Source organism: Triticum aestivum, chromosome 6B (genome assembly GCF_018294505.1).
Source record: "Triticum aestivum cultivar Chinese Spring chromosome 6B, IWGSC CS RefSeq v2.1, whole genome shotgun sequence".
Lineage (NCBI taxonomy): Eukaryota > Viridiplantae > Streptophyta > Magnoliopsida > Poales > Poaceae > Triticum > Triticum aestivum.
Window position 1 is genome coordinate 20,695,704 of NC_057810.1, and position 10,173 is coordinate 20,705,876.

General features: G+C 44.0%; 1 pseudogene; it reads left to right on the top strand.

Moving 5' to 3' along the window:
• Positions 1-3,035: 3,035 nt before the first annotated feature.
• LOC123133185 (uncharacterized) lies at positions 3,036-4,084 on the top strand (annotated as a pseudogene).
• Positions 4,085-10,173: the final 6,089 nt, after the last annotated feature.

The window sequence follows — 10,173 nt, forward strand, 5'->3', positions numbered from 1 at the left end:
ATTTTTTTAAATAAAAAAAATCCGAACACGAACATTTTTTGAAAAAAGTAAAAAAAAAAATGGAATTCCAGAAAAAACAGAAAAATAAGAATAAAATTTGAATTCTGAAAAAAATGAGAAATAGAAAAAATAAACATAATAAACAAAAAGTCTAAGAAGACAAACAAATAAACACAAGAGAAGATAAAAAGAAAAAGGAAAACATGGTTCACGACATCCGAGAAGGTCCCAAAAGAGGAAAAATGGATGGGAACCCAAGGTTCCCAAGACTGAGAATTTAGTTTTGCAAATTTCATAGTGAACTTTGTTTTGATTTTTTTGTGAAAATATTCAAATCCATGAATATTTTTAAAACAATTGATGAACTTTTCAAATCCGTGAGCTCTTGGACCGGCCCAACACGTGCCCGACGAGAGCAATGTCGTCGCCTAGTTGGGCCAAGGCCTAAGCGTTTTATTTTCTTTTCTATTTTTTCATTTGATTTCTTATTTTGCTAATTCATTTTTCTCTTTTTTTGAATACCAAAATACAAGTTGTAACTAAAATTTTAAACTAGAGATTTAATAAAAATATAAAATAATTATTAAATGTTTTAAAAAACACTTACTGTTTTCAATTTTATCCCTTTGTATTTATTAGTTGGGGTCATTTCAAGGATGTCCAAAAAACACCATGTTCGACGGAGATTATTCGGTAAGGTTAGAACGGTTCATCTGAGAGCACGTTATTTTTCAACATATTTGAAAACTGGTCAATTTTGGGAAAAGAAAGTTCACTGATTTGAAAGAAAAATTCAAGAATTTGAAATTTTTTCGTCATTTTTGATTAAAAAATCACAAATTATAAGAACTTCACGCATTTAAGAAACAAAAAACAAATGAAAAAAACAACCAAAAAATGTTGCGCTTTTCCAGTGTTGTATTTCAAATATAAAAAAACTTAGTTGACACTAGAGGTCCGATTGCCTAGCTGGTTATTGCGGCTGTGCTAATTGTACCTAGGTCCGAATCCTACAGCAAGTACCTTTTTTGCGGTTTCAAAAAAAAGAAAGGATGAATGTGCTGAATGGGCCAGCCCAGCACGGCAGGGTGTGCACGTCCGTTAATGTACAGCGTATACGTGATTTAAAAAAAAAGAGTTTATAAAAAATGCCTATCATGCCCTTACTTATGAAGAGGTATGGACTAATCTGAGCCGTCCTTGTGTTTAGGGGGGGTGTACCGAAGCAGAAGTGAAAGAAGAATTACCTCAACAGCCCAGCTTAGATTACAGACGCACCACATGTGTTGCATATTTCCCATCTCTGTTTGCCATATCTTGATCATATATGAAAACAATAGAAGATCTTTTCTCTGAAAATCCCCTAACGAAAAAGTGATTCGTCATAAGAAGTCACGTCCGCGTACGTTAGGCCCGCGGGTTGAAAGCTGACTGTGGCTGAGGCTTTGCATGACCACGCATGGGTAGACGGGATTCGCGGCGCGCCGACGGTTCCTGCCATCGCGGAGTTCCTTCTCATCTGGAAGGAGGTGCGGACAGTCGGCCTATCCGACTCCCTTGATGCCTTCTCCTGGCGCCTTGGCGCAGCTGGCCGGTACTCATCCCGCGAAACTTACGCCGCTTTCTTCCTCAGGAGGGAGTATGCACCTTGTGCTGAGGAGATCTGGCGTTCTTGGGCCCCTCTTGAGGTAAAAAAATTCGCCTGGCTCGCCATGCGGGCAAGGTTATGGACGGCCGATAGGCTTGCTCGGCGGAACCTGCCGCACACACGGGTTTGCCAGCTCTGCTGCTAGCAAGACGAGGACACCACACACATGCTCCTGGGCTGCCCCTACGCGTGCGAGGTTTGGTATAACATGCTACTTCCCATGGGTCTACATCGATTCACACCGGTTGGCACGAAGGGTTTAGCGGACTGGTGGTCATAGTTGGCGGAGGCAGGTACGGTTAGGCACAGCAGACGAACGAATGTAACTCACTCTGTACTGTGACTCCCTTTCTCTCCTTACTTGAAGCGCTCCTGCATGTTCTTGAAAAAAGAGAGAAGTCACGTCCCAATGTTCTGAAAACATTCATCATAATTAGTTAAGACCAGTCCCAATGTTCTGAAAACATTGATAAAACAGTTATGCTTCTGAAGGGTCTGAACTGAAGCATACAATAAAATGGCCGAAATTGCACCATCTATCCATTGTGGCCCTAAATCCTAATGAAGCTTCAAAAGCCAAAGCATGAGAAAACTGTAGAACAACAATCTAGTCTGTAAATAGCATATCTGAACAGGGTTTGACAAAAGGCATGTTGCTTATTCCAGAATATAACATACATAGTATAGCAGACAACCACCATTAGTCGGGCAAAGAATGTCAAATCAGGAATTACCAGCTTAATACAGAGAGTGAAATCAGGGTTACAGCAAGCATTTTCAAGGTTCAGTACCGCGTTCCCAGTTCATGTAAATCTGAAACTAGTTGGCATTTCCCCTCTGCAGGCAGCAGCATAGTCTTCAACGAGGTGCAGTGCAGCTACCTCTCCATGAATTCCTTCTCAATCAGATTGAAAATGGTATGCCAGCTCGGAACATGCTTGACCAATCCATTTTCCTTGAGAAACTTGATGACGCAGTACCGGGGCCTGAGACGGCCCTCTAGGCTGTAACTGATAATTACCGGCCCGTTGAGCAATATAGGCCAGTTCCAACCCCACCTCAGAGAAAAAGAACTCGGAACTGCGCCGCACCGCAGGAGCATTAGACACGACAATGCCCGCCTCAGCATCTGACCAGCTGAACACGGTCCATACATAGAGAGAAACCAGAAAAGAAAACGCAAAACACGCATACATGCATGCATGCTTCCACAAAAGGGTTACCACATACCTTTGTCGGGCTCTGGTGACCTCACATTCATTGTTGACCGCTTATGACCTCACATTCATGGGAGAGATTTCCTGACCTCAGATTATCTCTATAAAAGCCTATCACCTCTATGAATCATGTGTCTCCACCATTTCAAATCCTCCGCGCGCCTAAGATACCACTTGAGAAATTACTAATGGCCAACGGAAAGAATGTTGTGGCCATGTTATTTCTCACCACCATTGTGGCGGTGGCGGCCACAAGGCCAGCCGACACCTATGGCGCTGCGGAGGAGAACATATTGAAGATGGCTACCCCCAGCAGGAAAGGGGTTGACGCTACCTTAGCAGCTACACGTGTTGTTGCCGCCGAGAAGTCCATGAAGAAGGCTGAAAGCGCCACCACACCAGAAGAGGCCGCGGCTGCCAAGCAAGATGGAGCAAAATCTGCTTCTGCTGCATTAAAGTACAATGCCATCTCTCAGCAGGCAACTGGTAAAGGTTCTTCTACCTCCCCAGGCAGGAAAGAAGCAGCCGGTACTTTAGTTGCCACACACTATGCTGCCGCCGAAAAGTCCATCAAGAAGGCCGAAACCGCCACGACACCTGAAAAGGCCGTGGCTGCCAAGTGAGAGGCAGCAAAGTCTGTTGACGATGCATTAAAGTATGGTGCCATTTCTCGGAAAGCAGCTGGTGCAAGTTCTTCTACCTCCCCCAATAGGAAAGAAGCCACCACTGACTTAGCAGCTATGCACATTGCTGCTGCTAAGATGTTCACCAAGAAGGCCGAAACCGCTACCACACCTGAAGAGGCCGCGGCTGCCAAGCGAGCTGCAGCCAAGTCTACCGCTGCTGCATCAAAGTATGATGTCATTTCTCAGCAAGCAGCCGGTACAAGTTCTTCTACCTCCCCCAATAGGAAAGAAGCTGCCGGTACCTTGGCAGATGCACGCATGGCTGCTGTCGAGAAGTCCATAAAGAAGGCTGAAACCACCACCAGACCTGAAGAGGCAGCATCCGCTAAGAAGGATGCCGCGAAATCTGAGGCTGATGCAATGAAGTACGGGGCCATCCCTCAGCAGGCCGCCGGTAAAAATGGTGCCTAAGTGGTGCCTTAAACACCTATTCACGCGCAACATCATCTGCGTACTACCATGCATGCAAAATAGCAGCATTGAGATATCACATTATGCTAATTCTCATGCATGCACGCTTTGTTTAAACGTTCCCATTATGGATCATGTATCAATTTCTTTCTTGTTTTACTTTCATTAGTAAGACACGCTTGACTTGCTTTAAAAAAATACAACGACCGATGTATACATGTATTATCTGAAAATTAATAATATGAGTTCCACCGCAATTTGGGTCTTTTTGTCATAATTTGGGTGCAATCAATGCACACATCCAATACACAAAATTGGATGAGTCAATCCATGGAGAGGCATAATGATATACGATATATCTTCACTACTTCAAAAAGAACTTAAGGTTTCATCATACATCTGCCCTTCATTCAACCTCCCTACCAATCCTTCCTGTTTTGATTTTTTTCTCCCGTCTTTGATTTTTTTCTCCCCATCGATTCTACCTAAAAACTGCCTCAAATGTCACATGTTTACTGTATATGTCAAGTGGTTGTGATGAGACGGTGGCTGGGTGCTTCAGATTTATTCCAGCAACTGACTGTCAAATTGAGTCATCTCCCGTCCTTTCGATGATTGTAAGAAAGTAACCGATTATCGTTACCGGCCACAAAGATATATTTTCTTGTCTTAACCAAGGGTTGCATACAATGCGTGTAGGTCTGACCCCAACATTGTCAACTCCACGTACAATCAATCAATCACAAATCACGAGTTTTTTGTTCGTCAACCTTGTGTATTTTTTTTACGGAAAGAACCTCAAAAATTCAAAATATGTCAAACAGTGATCAGGCGCACATGATATATTCTCCCTAGTGGGCGAGACAAGGGGTGCGTCAATGGGCGATGGGTCGAGGTAACAAAGCATGAATACGAGAAGGATTCAAAATATTGAAATTTTGAATATGATGAAAATGCACAGCCAATTTTTGAACTAGCGTGTGCCGGTCTCTTATGTTTGTGGAACTTTAGATCCTTGTACTTACAACTCAAATATCACCACCCATCAGGCATTTCTGCTATCCATCTTACAAAAATGGAACAAAAAGAAATCGATGCCCATCAGCATTATGACACTAGTTTTTGGACACCCATCAGCTCCAGCTATACGACAATTAACAAAATTCTTCCCGTGTCGATCTCCGGGCAATATAAGAAAGCCGGCACATTCTCACTAGTAGAAAAGGGGGCAATGGTCCAGACCGGGTCAGCCCCTTAGTCCCGGTTCAGTCCAGAACCGGGACCATGGGGGCATTGGACCCTGTTCGTGAGCCCCGGGGACCGGCCGGGCCACGTGGGCCATTGGTCCCGGTTCGTCTGGACCTTTTGGTCCCGGTTGGTGGGACGAACTGGGACCAATGGGCCTCGCTCCTGGCCCACCACCATTGGTCCCGGTTTGTGGCTTGAACCGGGACCAAAGGCTGCCCTTTAGTCCCGGTTCATGCCACGAACCGGGACCAATGAATTGCCTATATATACCCCCCGCCCGCGAGCAGAGCACTCCCACTGCTCTGTTTTTCCTGGGCGGCGAGGGGAGAGCTTTGTGGTGCTCTAGCTCACCTCCTATGCAAACGAGGTGTTCGATAGAATGCCCGAGCCACACTACTTAAGCTTTCTCCTCTCCAAGCTCGACCTCCAAGCTTTATTTTCCTCAATATTTGTCTAGGTTTAGCGGTCCGTCACGTTCCGTCCCCGTCTTCACCGCCGTCAATTGCCCGCGCCGATCTCGTCGCCGGCACCATCGTGGTGAGCCTCTTGTTCTTATCTTCTTTCTGAAACGAAAAAAATTCTTACTTGTATGTTTATATATATACTTGTATTATTTTCTTACTTTTATTATTGCATCTTGTATAGTGCGATGGTTTTGGTATCCGCCCCCGTCGGCCCTCGTCCTGTCTATGATTCGAATGAGGTATATATTATCTTTCCATAACTATTGGTTCATTTATTGTTTATGAAAATTATGCCGACCAACTTGACATAGATTTTATTTATCTAGGAGGTTGTTGAACCGGAAATTCCAACCGACCCTATTGTTGAGAGGTTAAATTTAGTTGAAGAAGAAAACAATTTCTTGAAGGAAAAAATAAGAAAAATTGAGGAGAAGATGATATTGGAGTTGCATGTTGCGGATGTCGTCGATGATCACAAGATCAAGATGGATGCAATGGGCTTGAAGATTAGAAAGATTAGAAAATATGCCATTCATACCAAGACTTGGTATCATTATGCCGTTGGATCAGTTGTTACCTTGGTTGCGATTATGATCGCATTTGTTTTCGCATTGAAATGTTTTACATAGTTTCAATGTATGGTTTAATTAATTTAGATGCTCTGCAGAGCTTTATGTTGTTAGATGAGAACTATGTATGTACTTTGGTTTTAATGTGATGATGAACTTCTATTAAATTGGTCACTTAATTATCTATTCATGATGTTCTGTAACGATTTTTGACACACTTAATTATATATAATGCACGCAGATGAACCGACAATGGATGTACGGTGAAAGACACACCTCTGAGTACATTAAGGGCGTGCATGATTTTCTCTAAGTGGCTGAGGCAAACAAGAAGAATGGTTTTATGTGTTGTCCATGCCCTATATGTGGGAATACGAAGTCTTACTCTGACCGGAAAATCCTTCACACCCACCTGCTTTGCAAGGGTTTCATGCCACACTATAATGTTTGGACGAGGCACGGAGAAATAGGGGTTATGATGGAAGACGGCGAAGAAGAAGAGTACGATGATAACTATGTGCCCCCTGAATACGGTGATGCTACTAAAGATCAAGAGGAACCAGACGATGTGCACGATGATGCTGCAACGGGCGAAGCTGCTGAAGATCAAGAGGAACCAGACGATGTGCCCGATGATGATGATCTTCGCCAGGTCATTGTCGATGCAAGGACGCAATGCGGAAGTCGAAAGGAGAAGCTGAAGTTCGATCGCATGTTAGAGGATCACAAAAAAAGGTTGTACCCCAATTGCAAAGATGGCAACACAAAGCTCGGTACCGTACTGGAACTGCTGCAGTGGAAGGAAGAGAATGCTGTGCCTGACAAAGGATTTGAGAAGCTACTAAAAATATTGAAGAAGAAGCTTCCAAAGGATAACGAATTGCCCGACAGTACATACGCAACAAAGAAGGTGGTATGCCCTCTAGGATTGGAGGTGCAAAAGATACATGCATGCCCTAATGACTGCAGCCTCTACCGCGGTGCGTACAAGGATCTGAACGCATGCCCGGTATGCGGTGCATTACGGTATAAGATCAGACGAGATGACCCTGGTGATGTTGACGGTGAGCCCCCAGGAAGAGGGTTCCTACGAAGGTGATGTGGTATGCTCCTATAATACCACGGTTGAAACGTCTGTTCAGAAACGGAGAGCATGCCAAGTTGATGCGATGGCACAGTGAGGATCATAAGAAAGATGGGAGGTTGAGAGCACCCGCTGACGGGTCGCAGTGGAGAAAAATCGAGAGAAAGTACTGGGATGAGTTTGCAAGTGACCCAAGGAACGTATGGTTTGCTTTAAGCGCGGATGGCATTAATCCTTTCGAGGAGCAGAGTAGCAATCACAGCACCTGGCCCGTGACTCTCTGTATGTATAACCTTCCCTCCTTGGATGTGCATGAAGCGGAAGTTCATTATGATGCCAGTTCTCATCCAAGGCCCTAAGCAACCCGGCAATGACATTGATGTGTACCTAAGGCCATTAGTTGAAGAACTTTTACAACTGTGGAATGGAAACGGTGTATGTACATGAGATGAGCACAAACAGGAAGAATTTGACCTAAAGGCGTTGCTATTCGTGACCATCAACGATTGGCCCGCTCTCAGTAACCTTTCAGGACAGACAAACAAGGGATACCACGCATGCACGCACTGTTTACTTTACACCGATAGTGTATACCTGGGAAGCTGCAGGAAGAATGTGTACCTAGGCCATCGTCGATTTCTTCCGACCAACCATCAATGTCGAAAGAAAGGCAAGCATTTCAAAGGCGAGGCAGATCACCGGAAAAAGCCCGCCATGCGTACCAGTGATCACGTACTTGCTATGGTCAATGATTTACACATAATCTTTGGAAAGGGTCCCGGCGCACTAGCTGTTCCGAATGACGCTGAGGGACACGCACCCATGTGGAAGAAGAAATCTATATTTTGGGACCTACCCTACTGGAAAGACCTAGAGGTCCGCTCTTCAATCGACGTGATGCACGTGACGAAGAACCTTTGCGTGAACCTGCTAGGCTTCTTGGGCATGTATGGAAAGACAAAAGATACACCCGAGGCACGGGAGGACCTACAACATTTGCACGAAAAAGACGGCATGCCTCCGAAGCAGTATGAAGGTCCTGCCAGCTACGCTCTTACGAAAGAAGGAAAATAAATCTTCTTTGAATGCCTGCTCAGTATGAAGGTCCCAACTGGCTTCTCGTCGAATATAAAGAGAATAATAAATACGCAAGAGAAAAAGTTCCAGAACCTAAAGTCTCATGACTGCCACGTGATTATGACGCAACTGCTTCCGGTTGCATTAAGGGGGCTTCTATCCGAAAACGTCTGATTAGCCATTGTGAAGCTATGTGCATTCCTCAATGCAATCTCTCAGAAGGTGATCGATCCAGAAATCATACCAAGGCTAAGGAGTGATGTGGCGCAATGTCTTGTCAGTTTCGAGCTGGTGTTCCCACCATCCTTCTTCAATATCATGACGCACATCCTAGTTCTTCTAGTCGACGAGATTGTCATTCTGGGGCCCGTATTTCTACACAATATGTTCCCCTTTGAGAGGTTCATGGGAGTCCTAAAGAAATATGTCCGTAACCGCGCTAGGCCAGAAGGAAGCATCTCCATGGGCCATCAAACAGAGGATGTCATCGGGTTTTGTGTTGACTTCATTCTTGGCCTTAAGAAGATAGGTCTCCCTAAATCGCGGTATGAGGGGAGACTGACTAGAAAAGGCACGCTTGGAAGGGACTCAATAATATGCAGGGACGGATATTCTTGGTGTCAAGCACACTACACAGTTCTACAGAACTCTACCTTGGTGACCCCGTATGTCGATGAACACAAGAACAGTCTGCGCTCCAAATACCCGGAGCAGTGCGACGACTGGATTACATGTGAACACATCAAGACTTTCAGCAGTTGGTTGGAAACACGTCTCAGAGGTGACAACACTGTTTGTGATGAGCTGTACTTATTGTCCAGGGGACCATCTTTGACTGTATTAATTTACAAAGGATACGAGATAAATGGGAATACATTTTACACGATTGACCAAGATCAAAAGAGCACCAATCAAAACAGTGGTGTCCGCTTTGATGCAACAACCGAGAGGGGAAAGGACACATATTATGGTTATATAGTGGACATATGGGAACTTGACTACGGACATGATTTTAAGGTCCGTTTGTTTAAGTGCAAATGGGTCAATCTGTCAGGAGGCAGGGTACAGGTAGACCCACAGTACGGAATGACAACGGTGGATCTAAAAAATCTTGGGTACACTGACGAACCGTTCATCCTAGCCAATGATGTGGCACATGTTATCTATGTGAAGGACATGTCTACCAGACCGAGAAAAAGAAAAGATAAGGAAGCAAATACATCATACGATGAGCCAAAGCGCCACGTAGTTCTTTCAGGAAAAAGGGACATCGTGGGAGTGGTGGGCAAGACAGACATGTCTGAAGATTATGAAAAGTTTCATGAAATTGCTCCCTTCAAAGTCAAGGCTGACCCTAGCATCCTGACAAACGATGAAGATTATCCATGGTTACGGCACAATAAGCAAATGACACAAGCGAAGAAAAAGTGAAGACTTTCTCCCGCAACTATTATGATGATACCATGCCAACTTTGTAACAAACGAGTATGATACCATTGTCCGTTTTGTACATGCATATGCTATGTGGGTGAAATTATGATACCATGCCAACTTTCAACTTTTTCAGTGTTCATTTGAAATGCTTTAATGTCTTATGGTAGTAACAGAAATTTATAATTTTTCTAAACCTAATGGCACTAACAGAAAGTTTATAATTTTTGTAAAACTAATGACACTAACAGAAAGTTTATAATTTTGCTGACCTAAAAAAGCAAAAAATAAATAAAAAATAAAGAAAAAACAAAAGAAAATAAATAATGCAAAAAACA